The 10,459-nt window shown below is 33.0% G+C and overlaps 1 non-coding gene across 1 annotated transcript; it reads left to right on the forward strand.

The window, feature by feature from the left end:
* Positions 1-380: 380 nt before the first annotated feature.
* On the forward strand, positions 381-5,927 carry LOC105340392 (uncharacterized). The gene is made up of 4 exons (XR_004604200.2): positions 381-540; positions 1,430-1,590; positions 3,977-4,111; positions 4,220-5,927. It is a non-coding gene; the product is annotated as an uncharacterized protein (transcript).
* The last annotated feature ends 4,532 nt before the right edge of the window (positions 5,928-10,459 follow it).

Genomic DNA, 10,459 nt, shown 5'->3' on the forward strand with positions numbered 1-10,459 from the left:
TATATATATATATATATATATATATATATATATATATATATATATATATATATATATATATATATATATATATATATGACCATACTCTTAAAAAGAAATTGTTGGAGTTTTGTGTAATCATCTACTATAATTACTCAGAGAGAGAGAGAGAGAGAGAGAGAGAGAGAGAGAGAGAGAGAGAGAGAGAGAAAGGGTGTGTGTGTGTTTCTGTGTGTACCTTTCAATATTGATTTACAAGAGTCACGGTGACTGTGGAAAGAATGCTTGGACAAATAATTTTTATTCATAAATTTATTTTAGACAAGTTTTTAAAGGAATTTAACATTTTTTGACATATCCAAACTGATGACCTTGGATGAAATTCACCCGACCGTGACGGACATATGGGGTATACCTGATAGCATTAATGCCTTTTTACGACATGTGCACTGACTCACTAAATAAAATGTCCCCTGTACAGGTAATCCGTGTTTATTGGCAGTATTGAGAAATTCAATTGCAACGACATCCGGTGGAGATACAATGTAGGACACACAAAAGGTAAGATGGACTCTGTATGAAAAAATGACAATAACAACCCATCTGAACCATCTAAAAAATCTATTAAACGAAAAACAAATTCAAAGCGGAGCAACACGGACCTCCAAATAGATAGAGGTAGGATCAGGTGCCTAGGAAGAGTGAAGCATCCTCTTCTGACTGGTCACACCCGACGTGTGCTCTTTGTTGTAATCGGGGAAAAAAATCGGAAAAGTCCGTAGACAATTAGAAGATTACTGCATTGACTTATTTAACAAGTATTTAAATTATTTGAAGGCTTGACTAGGTAATCACAAAATTCCCCTAGTTAGTATTTAATGTGCTCGTGTATGGAGGTGTTACACATGCATGGTCGCTGCGACATTTTGATTATACATCCTTCTCTTTATCAGATTTTATTACACCGTAATAAATTAAATTAAATTATGGTTGCAACAAACTGCATGGGCGCTTCTAGCTATAAGCAAATAAGCTTATCGCTCTTAAATTATTACCAAGTACAATGTTTGCAATTTTATGAAGTTTCACTCTATTCATCTAATAAATAGAAAAAACATTGAACAAACAAATTTTAAAAAACGCACATTGATTGCTTAGTCATGCACCGATTATATGTTTTTATGATGCATGTCGGTTGGACGAAACATATATTAAAAACTCTCATTCAATGGTATATTAGAAATTTTGATAACGAATGAAACATATCTAAATTTTAAAATAAATATATCATGTTTTTATAATTTTTACATCATCAGACATAACATTGTTGACCGCACGAATGTTAAGCAAGTGTTTATTTAAAGCAACAGCTAAAGCACTACATGGACTTTAATATTAAGAAATGGTTTATTGGCATTGCATTGATCAATGATCGTTGCTGATTTTACAGAAATGAGCACGTTTTCTGCTGTCAAGTACTCTAGGCTGAGTGGTACTGAGGAACATGAATTTACTAACACCTGTAGTAGCACACAAAATAATTACGGAACATCCGGATCACTGGACCAAATCATTAACGGTCACCTTAATCCACTAGATGTCGTAAAGACCGTAAGTACAAATATAAGATTAAATATCTGTGCACAAAAGTTGAAAGTAGAATTAAAACAAAAGGTGCATTTTTCATGTTATTAAGTTTGATTTTACAAGTTGGCGTTGCAGTAAATGGGGAAAAATGGCAATCAGAACCTAGAAACATTTTGCTACCCATTATTTGAATAGCATTTGTGGTTAATAACCGTTAATAACCGTATTATGTATTTTATAAAATATAAATAAAAAATCGATATAAACTGGCTTAATGAAACAGGGAAGAGGTAAGAATATAACAAAACCACTGACAATTTTAGCTAGCCTGGCGAGATTTTAAATAGTTCATCATAGTTTAATGCGAACATACCGTATTACAAGAATCTAAATAACATCAAAGTTCACCTTTATCCCTATCTCAAGGCAGGATGGTGTCCTGAAACTGGCCAGTTAACCTTCAAAACAACCATTTACATGTAAAGCTAACTTGGTCAAACTAGGGACTTTAATCGTTATAACAAGAATACAATTTAAAGGACCAGTTAACATCTAGGATCCCATATTTTGACTTTCATTTTGCGTCAGGATAAAGACCAAATGACCTTCGAAAGCATCTGGGTTTAAGGACCATCAACATGTATAGTTTATAGATTAAAAAATGCAAATGAATATGCATACACTAGCATATTTTAATGTCATACATTTTTACACCACGACAGTTTGATTGGTAGTAAACCTTAGATATTAATTTGTAAATAAGGAACAAATTGTGTTCTTAGTTTATACGAATAAATGATGTATGCATTGGACGGGAAAGTTAAATGGGGGTTGGGGGGATAGGGTTGCCAACCCTCACCAATTTTTTTTTTTCAAATCAGTCTTCTTTCAAATAATATATATTGTTTAATTGATTGTAGTTTTCTTTATTTTTAAACAACATTTTATTTCATTATTGTGTGATTCATGCAATGCAATTAGAAGTTGAATGCCTCGATCGGAAATCAACCGTTCGTAACTTTCTCGACCAGTATATATACCCCAGTGACAGCTGTGAAGCAATCGAAAGTAATATGGCGACCAATTGCTATAATAAGTTCGTGTTAGGTTCTCTCACCCATTGGCGGATCCAGGGGGGGGGGGTTGATTCCGGGGCTCGGAACCCCCCCCCCCCCCCCTTTCTATGGGACATATGAATTTTGTTGAAAATATTTAATGCCTATTTAAAGGCAATTTTTTTTATTTATAATTAATAACTGGTATAAGTACTCTAACTAAATTTTTAAATAAAAATATAAATAAACAATACAATGATCTCTTTGATGATATGATACGTTATGAAGGTAGCAATAATTGCAGAAATTTTGTTATATAACCCACGTTAACGGGTTACGCATGAAATGCACTTTTTGGCACTATCGCACCCATTGTATTCCGCATGAATCACCAAGGACAGCAATTTATTGTATAAATAAATATGTCAAAATATACAGTAATAGTTTGATATATACTAGTAGATGGATAGATAGATCATTCGAGTGATAATCCCAAACAGTAGTTAAGTAGTAAGAGAAATTTACAAAGTATAATATATGACAAATATGGAGTCTACCTTTTCATCGCCAATAAACAGAATTTTGTTTTATAATTACTTGTATCTTGAAGTAATTGTAGTATGTTTCTACTTGTAATAATGAGATACATGTAAGCCGTTGTGATGAGAACTATACCTCGGTACAGTATATCAGTATCTTGTTTATATACTCCATCATACACTTAGTTTATTTGAATATGAATTAAAATCTCGGTTCACTTTCTGTTATAGCCGTAAAAAAGTACAATATTGTTGAGACAATTTCACACATAATAAGAAAGGATGATACAGAAAAACTTACATTTATAACGGGGTCATTATTCTACATGGGTCACTTTACTTCAGGTAGAGTGTGCTCATTTTTTATGAAAATGACACTTATTCTTTAGGCAAAAGGGTCATTTTTCGTCGTAAAATAATGACTGGGGGCCATTATTTTACAACAAAAAATGACCCCCGGTCAATATTATACGGAGGTCGTTATTCTTCATTACACCGGACAAAAGATGATAAAAAAACAACTTACTTTAGCTTTCAAGCTCAGGCCCCGCCGTCACCAAGTTTCCTCAAGTCAATTCTCGGCCTCAAGTCTGAGTATTGACCTCAAGTTTATGCACTTTCCTATAAAGGAATTGAGTTGAGGAATGAGTTGAGGGATTTTAAATTGTTGGTGGTGAGCTAAAAACTAAAAACAAAACTAAAACCTAAAAATCTCGCAACGACGTTCAATGTGTTTATCGTAAACTAGAAAATCCAAATAAAACACGTTCCATTATAATGATGAATTTGTTTTTTAACCTTCCATTTCTTTTTTAGGAATATCCACCTTCAAATGATAATGATCTCATTCGTGTTCACAAACCATTGAAGGACAGATTGAAATTCGCAATTCCTGTATGTCTTTTATGCTTCATTCCGACTGGAATCATGGCTATCGTCTATGCATTACAGGTAATGCAGAATGTAAAGATTTGATATTTGTGAATTCATCAAAATCCAATATTTATGTAGATAGAGAAAAAAACATGAAAACATTTACATTTTTATTATTTTATTTAGTCCAGAACGGCGTGGAAGCGGGGTGAAATTAAGTTGGCCAAAGAGAAATCCAGCATTTCTAAAGACTTTATTCGAGCATCAGTGTGTATAGGAATGTTTATGTACATTCTCATCTTAGTAGCTGTTTTATTTTTGGTCACTTTACACGTGCATTCTTGAAATACGGTAAATACGAAGACTGTTCTGATAGTTCATAGACAAACGTATCCAATACATAAAAATAATGCATTTTACTAAATCAAATGCAAATTTTACAGTTAAGTAAGTTATATCATAAAGTTGAGAGACGGCGCTATGTCAAAAACTAAAAGCTAAGATCATCATAAGGAATTTCAAACTACAACCATTAAGAAAAGTATGTTCCAAAAAAAAATTTGAACGGAAAAAATGTACATATGATATTCGTAAAGGCTAATTCACCCCCCCCCCCCCCCCCCCGATTTCTTAGTTATACCATTTTATCTAGAAATGTTGTATCATGGTTTGCAACAGATGAAGTGAAATGTTTATGTTAATAAATTAACAATAGAGGTGACGCACTGTAAACTAAAACCTTTAGAGACCTAATAATTTCATAAGAAGGTGAAATGAAGAAAACAGTTTAAATGGTTCTGTGCTTTAGTATTTAAATGACACTGTGGATTATCTTACGAATATGATGACACCAAGAAACAAGAGGCCCATGGCTCACATCACTCACCTGAACAAAACCCAACGAAGACCATATAGATTAGATTGCTCTTATGTATGGTCAATATTGAGCCTGGTGGATAGGCTAGCAGTGATGTATTTACTTAACGGATTGTTATATCAATTTTTCGTTTGAAAAATGTAACTGACATTAATTATCAGTAATTGATAATAATTATATAAGACGGTTTTTCCTTGAAATCAGATAAGATAATATAAAATAATATATTTTAAACTTGTTTTCTTTACACACATATATTGTAAGAACTCATTATTTGTATAAAATATGACATTGAATAAAACTAACATTATATTCAGACCCCTGATCAAGTGTTCCTCAGTTCCCCATAACAGGTTTTGAACCATTTAAGATAAACTAGTAAATGTGTCACATACAAGTAATTGGAAAAAAAATGTGTGTGATGAGTACTATTGTACAGTATGTAGAATACACCACAGGAAATGAAATAATTGCAATAATCAATGTGTAATTATATTATAACATGTATATAACAAGACATTTTCCAAGGTCAACGGTTTTTGATCCGCTCCGCTCTACATTAATCCTTAACCGAACTGGCAATACATGTGCGGGTTAACTATTGCTCCATCTATCGAGATTACACATTTTTTAACTTTGGTGACTTCTTGTTTTGACCAATCAAAACAAGTTTATGGAAAAGAAATGCTTAGCAACATGGCTGCGCTCATTTACAAGTTGTATATAGAACTCGAATTTAGAGAAAAGACGGATTTATTGGAACTAAAAGTCAACTAGAAACGAGCTTGTTGCAAAGCAACGATTAGGTCTTCCGTCGCAGCTGCGTCATACTTGTGACGAAATACAAAATTGATTACGTGGCCATGAAACAATGTTAGATGTATAGACCATGAATTCAACAGACAAATGCTTTCGATTTGATATACGTAAAAGTTTGTTTCAAGATGATTTGTTTATGAAATACAATTCCTCTGGAGCCATAAACATGTACATTAAAGTTAATTGATATACTATCGATATGTTGTGTTGTTTTATTCCTATTAATACATAAAGCATATACTAATAAGTTAGATTTAGTCTTAGATTGGATGAAAATGATGTCTTGGGCATTGGAGTCTTTGCTCTTAGTATAGTGTCTATAGTATAGACATGTGTTGCCTAACTTCTGGGCCCCTCAGTTTTCTTTGAACAACAATGTACTGATTTTTATGCATCTTTGTCAAGGCGATTAATGCAAAGAACATGTCTACTAATTGTACAATACTATATAAGCAAATAGAGATCTTTAAAATTGTCTATAGTTTGATTCTCCGCTTGCTGTTTTCACATGACTTTTTTGTGCTGTTTGTTTTGAGAAACTTTTTAAATCATAATAATTGTCTAATTATAGACAATTACATGGACGACGACTTTATTTACACAATGGGTATACATGAACCTGGTATGAAGGTATAAAGACGTAACATTTTATGTGCATTTTTTATCGAACGCGGCAAGCGCCAATGAATCTATTAAAAAATACAGTTATATGCGGAAATCGTTTTTAACAGGGGGTTCTGGTGAAAAATTTTGTTTTCCAGGGAGGGCTGAGGACTAAAGCCTTTTTCGGTAATTTTTTTAAATATATCATTTACAAAATTATCGGAATGCCGATATTGGAAAAAGAAATGGCAATATTCAAGAAATGCTGATTGACGTCAATGACTGAGTCAATCGCCGTTCATCGATTTTTTTTTCAAACCGACAGGTTCCAAACCTGCAGCTAGAGATTGTCTGGCTCTTATTGATCGTGTCAATCTATTTTGTTTCTACGAGGCAATTTTTTACAATGGGGTTTTCTCTTCATGAAAAATTGGTCATTTTTTAGTGTTATCGTTTTACAATTCATTTAAGGCTCTAATAAAATTTGATAAGATATTAGGTCTCAAAATACAACAATTGCTTTATCCGAAACTTGCATGAAAAAAGATTTACATCACAATCTTTTAAAATACAAAAAAAACCCATGTACAATGAGCTTAGATATACAGCTTACAAACAACCATAAAGAGAGCTTGAGAACAACTAAATTTTTATTTTATTTTTTCTATATCAAAAGAAATTCAAGAAAAAATCAGTAAAGTTTTCTCTTTAAATGCGTGACTGAAAACATTGATCAGCAGTGGGTTCTATATCTTTCCAGCACCTACGGTCTGATATACTATAACAGTGGTCTTTGGATTTTTTCTTTTTTGTGGTAGTTTTATTTTTTAGCTTAGTATACTATACTAAAAGTGTATTCGATTTTGTACGCAAACGGAGTTATCGATACTAAGATATCAATTTAAAAAGGAAAGTGAATCTCTTTCACTCTCTCAAAAAAATCTCACTTCAACTCAAAAATATTTGAGAATAAAACAGAATTTGAGAATATTTTTTGTGCTCAACATTTTTGTGTCTAAAAATTTGGGAGTTGAGAATATTTTCAGACTTGAGAACATGTTTATGAGAATGTTTATGAGAGAATGTTTATGAGAATGTTTATTAGAGAACGTTTATGACGGCGGACCCTGGCGTATGCATGCATGTTTTGGATTTCAGCATTAACGAGATATTTTACAAAATACCGTTAAAATTAATAAAATAAAAATTGTGAATGTACAACGATTAGAAAAATCGAAAAGGCAATATTGAGGGAGTAGGATGAATGTGTGTTTTTGAGGTATTTTAGATAATAATTATCGGAATCAATTTTGTTTGTTGGTTTGATTTGAAAAGGGGGATAAGAAAATGTGTAATTTTCCATATGAAGTCCCAGCATATTTTCTTAATTATCATTATCATGTTAGAAAAAATTAATATTGTATCAAGCAGATCCTATGCGCAGATCATGATTTCTTCTATAATTTGAACAATTATTTGTACTACTTACGAAAGGAGAAATACATCTTCAAAGGGATTATATCGGGTAACTGATAGTTGACATTGAGTTCCAGCCTGTCTTCTGCCATATGCAAGCACGTACATGTATGTAATCCTGATTAAAAATATATATCATGGCCGGGGGATTTCATCAAAACAAGATTTTGTACTACGATAGAGTGTGTAATGTTAATTACTGATTGATGTTGAATTTTTTATTTATTATTGATAAACAAAATCATAAGTTTAGATTGACATACAGTCTGTAGAGTCACAAGGAAGAACTAAAATGTCAGGGAGTTTTTTTTTTATATAGAAACCATGTTTTCTCTTGCTGCACGATTTCATTCGTCTTGACTAGGGTGAAAGGATGCCCGTCTTACTTAATGCACATTGTGACGTTTTCTGGGGGATTTACGTAGATTATGGCATATCCAACCCCTTTTCCTCCTCTTTGGGATCTTGTTTAGCCTTTTCCCATAGGCTGATGTTCGCTATGGTGTCTGGCCATCTAATATTGAGTCTGTATCGTCATCTAAATTTGTTGATTCATGAAAAAGAGCTAGAGTAGTCCCATTGGACAAAGCGGGTGTGAAGTCTGAACATCTGGTAAACAATTACAGACCTGTGTCTATTTTGCTTGTTATTAAGCAAATTATTGACCGTCATGTTTTTAATTCTATCCGTGAACAATTAAATCAACAAAAGTAAATCTGGTTTTCGGCCAAGTCATTCATGTGAAACTGCGTTAAATTGTCTCACAGATAAATGGTTTTTGATACAGTCAATCATAATGCGCTACTACAAATTGAAAAACTTGCTTCTTAAAGCCCCTTTCAACTGGCGCACGAGCAGGCGCGACAAAATATTCGCACGATTCGGAATGACCATTGTGCGATGTAAACGCATTGAATCTTGGGATTTATCTTGCGTCTGGATGCGACTGCTGTACAAATATAGCATTGCATTCGATTGGCTTTAGTTGAGTACGAAACGGAAAAAAAAATCAAATGTATACGAATTGTGAAATATCAAACGAGTAAATAAGCTATAACTTTTACTTATTTTTCTTACATGGTTTTGCTGGCATATCAGCGTAACGCAGTTGGTGAAAGCGGTTCATGTGTTTTATGAATATTTTTATATTTCAAATATGATGTAAATATATGTACTAACATTAACCTTGAATTTTCGGTGTTCAATACGATCTGAAATCATACAGACGATACAGTATCATTAAGATAAAAAAAAACCTGTTCGAATGACGACATTCAAAATTAAAATACATTAAACTTTAAAATACCCGGTACTTTATAAAAACGCTAAATAAGTTTTTAAATTACATATACTTTTATAATACTACAAATGGGTAGTAAACCTTATACATTAATTTGTGAACCATCACCAAATTGTGTTAATAACTGTACGTCTGTATAAATAGATGAATGCATTCAGTGGGGAATTTGGATTGGGTGGGAATGATGTTTCAGTCTTTCATCTAAAATTCTTTTTGGGGACAGTAATAATAGTTATAGTGAGACCTGACCTAAAGAACAAAATTAAAAGATACGTGTATACAGCCCTCAGGAAATATGATTTTTCTTGAGGGAATAAATCTTCATACATATATTTCCCTCACCATCATTCAATAAATGTATATTGTAAATTTTGTTCTGAAACAGAGATACTTATACAGTGTATATATACTAGTAGCAAAGCATGGCATATTGAGGCTCATAAGTCGTGCAATGATAATAAAACGTTGCAAGATTACATGAGACACGTTGAGCAACAGTCTCACGGTCGCAAATCAGACGCATAAACACCAGCGATTTATCTTACGATCTTTATCAATCGTGTATCACTCTTGCGAGTACACAAAGCGTTGTAAAACGTTCGTACTAATGTTCGTGCGTTGCACTGCGATAATTTGGATCGCGTTCGGTCGCGTCTGAATAGTGGGCATGTCCACTATTCAGAGGTGACTTGATGCGACCAGTAAAACGTATGCAACGAATGCGAGAGCTCGTGCGAAGCTCAAAATTTTCGATCGCAAAGTGTATAAAGTGGTCGTGCGTCAATTGTGAAAGGGGCTTTAGCAATGCAATTTTGTTTCAGTTCGCATTACTTGGCAGTTGTTCATTCCTACAACTATATACATATGATCCGAATAGAAAGCTCTAGACGTTGCCTGGTTCGATTTTCCGATTATAAATTGGGACTATAGTCTGTCGATCCCAAAATAGTCATGCTGCACATTTTGACGATTTTTAAAAAAAATACACATACCTGTAAAAGATGCAATTGAATAGTTGAAACGGGAAATATCCAAGAAAACTTCATTGACACATTATCATTTTCTAATCGGAAAAATTCACAGGATCGAAAACAAATTTCTTACGTACGGAGATATATAATGGGAAATGTTGACATATTTTCTCCATTTGGAAGACACCCAGAAGACTTTTCACAATATTTCAACGTTATAAACCGGTTCTGTTGAAATTGCAAAGCCCTGTAGACTATTTTATTTTCATTTTTTTTTTATATAAATATCGAACTATTCAGCGAAATGTGAATCGAGGATATTTTAGGGCAGATAATAGTGGCCAATGCATGTACTTTTAATTTTGAGAAATTAATTACTA

The sequence above is a fragment of the Magallana gigas genome, chromosome 3 (genome assembly GCF_963853765.1).
Source record: "Magallana gigas chromosome 3, xbMagGiga1.1, whole genome shotgun sequence".
NCBI classification, from domain to species: Eukaryota; Metazoa; Mollusca; class Bivalvia; order Ostreida; family Ostreidae; genus Magallana; species Magallana gigas.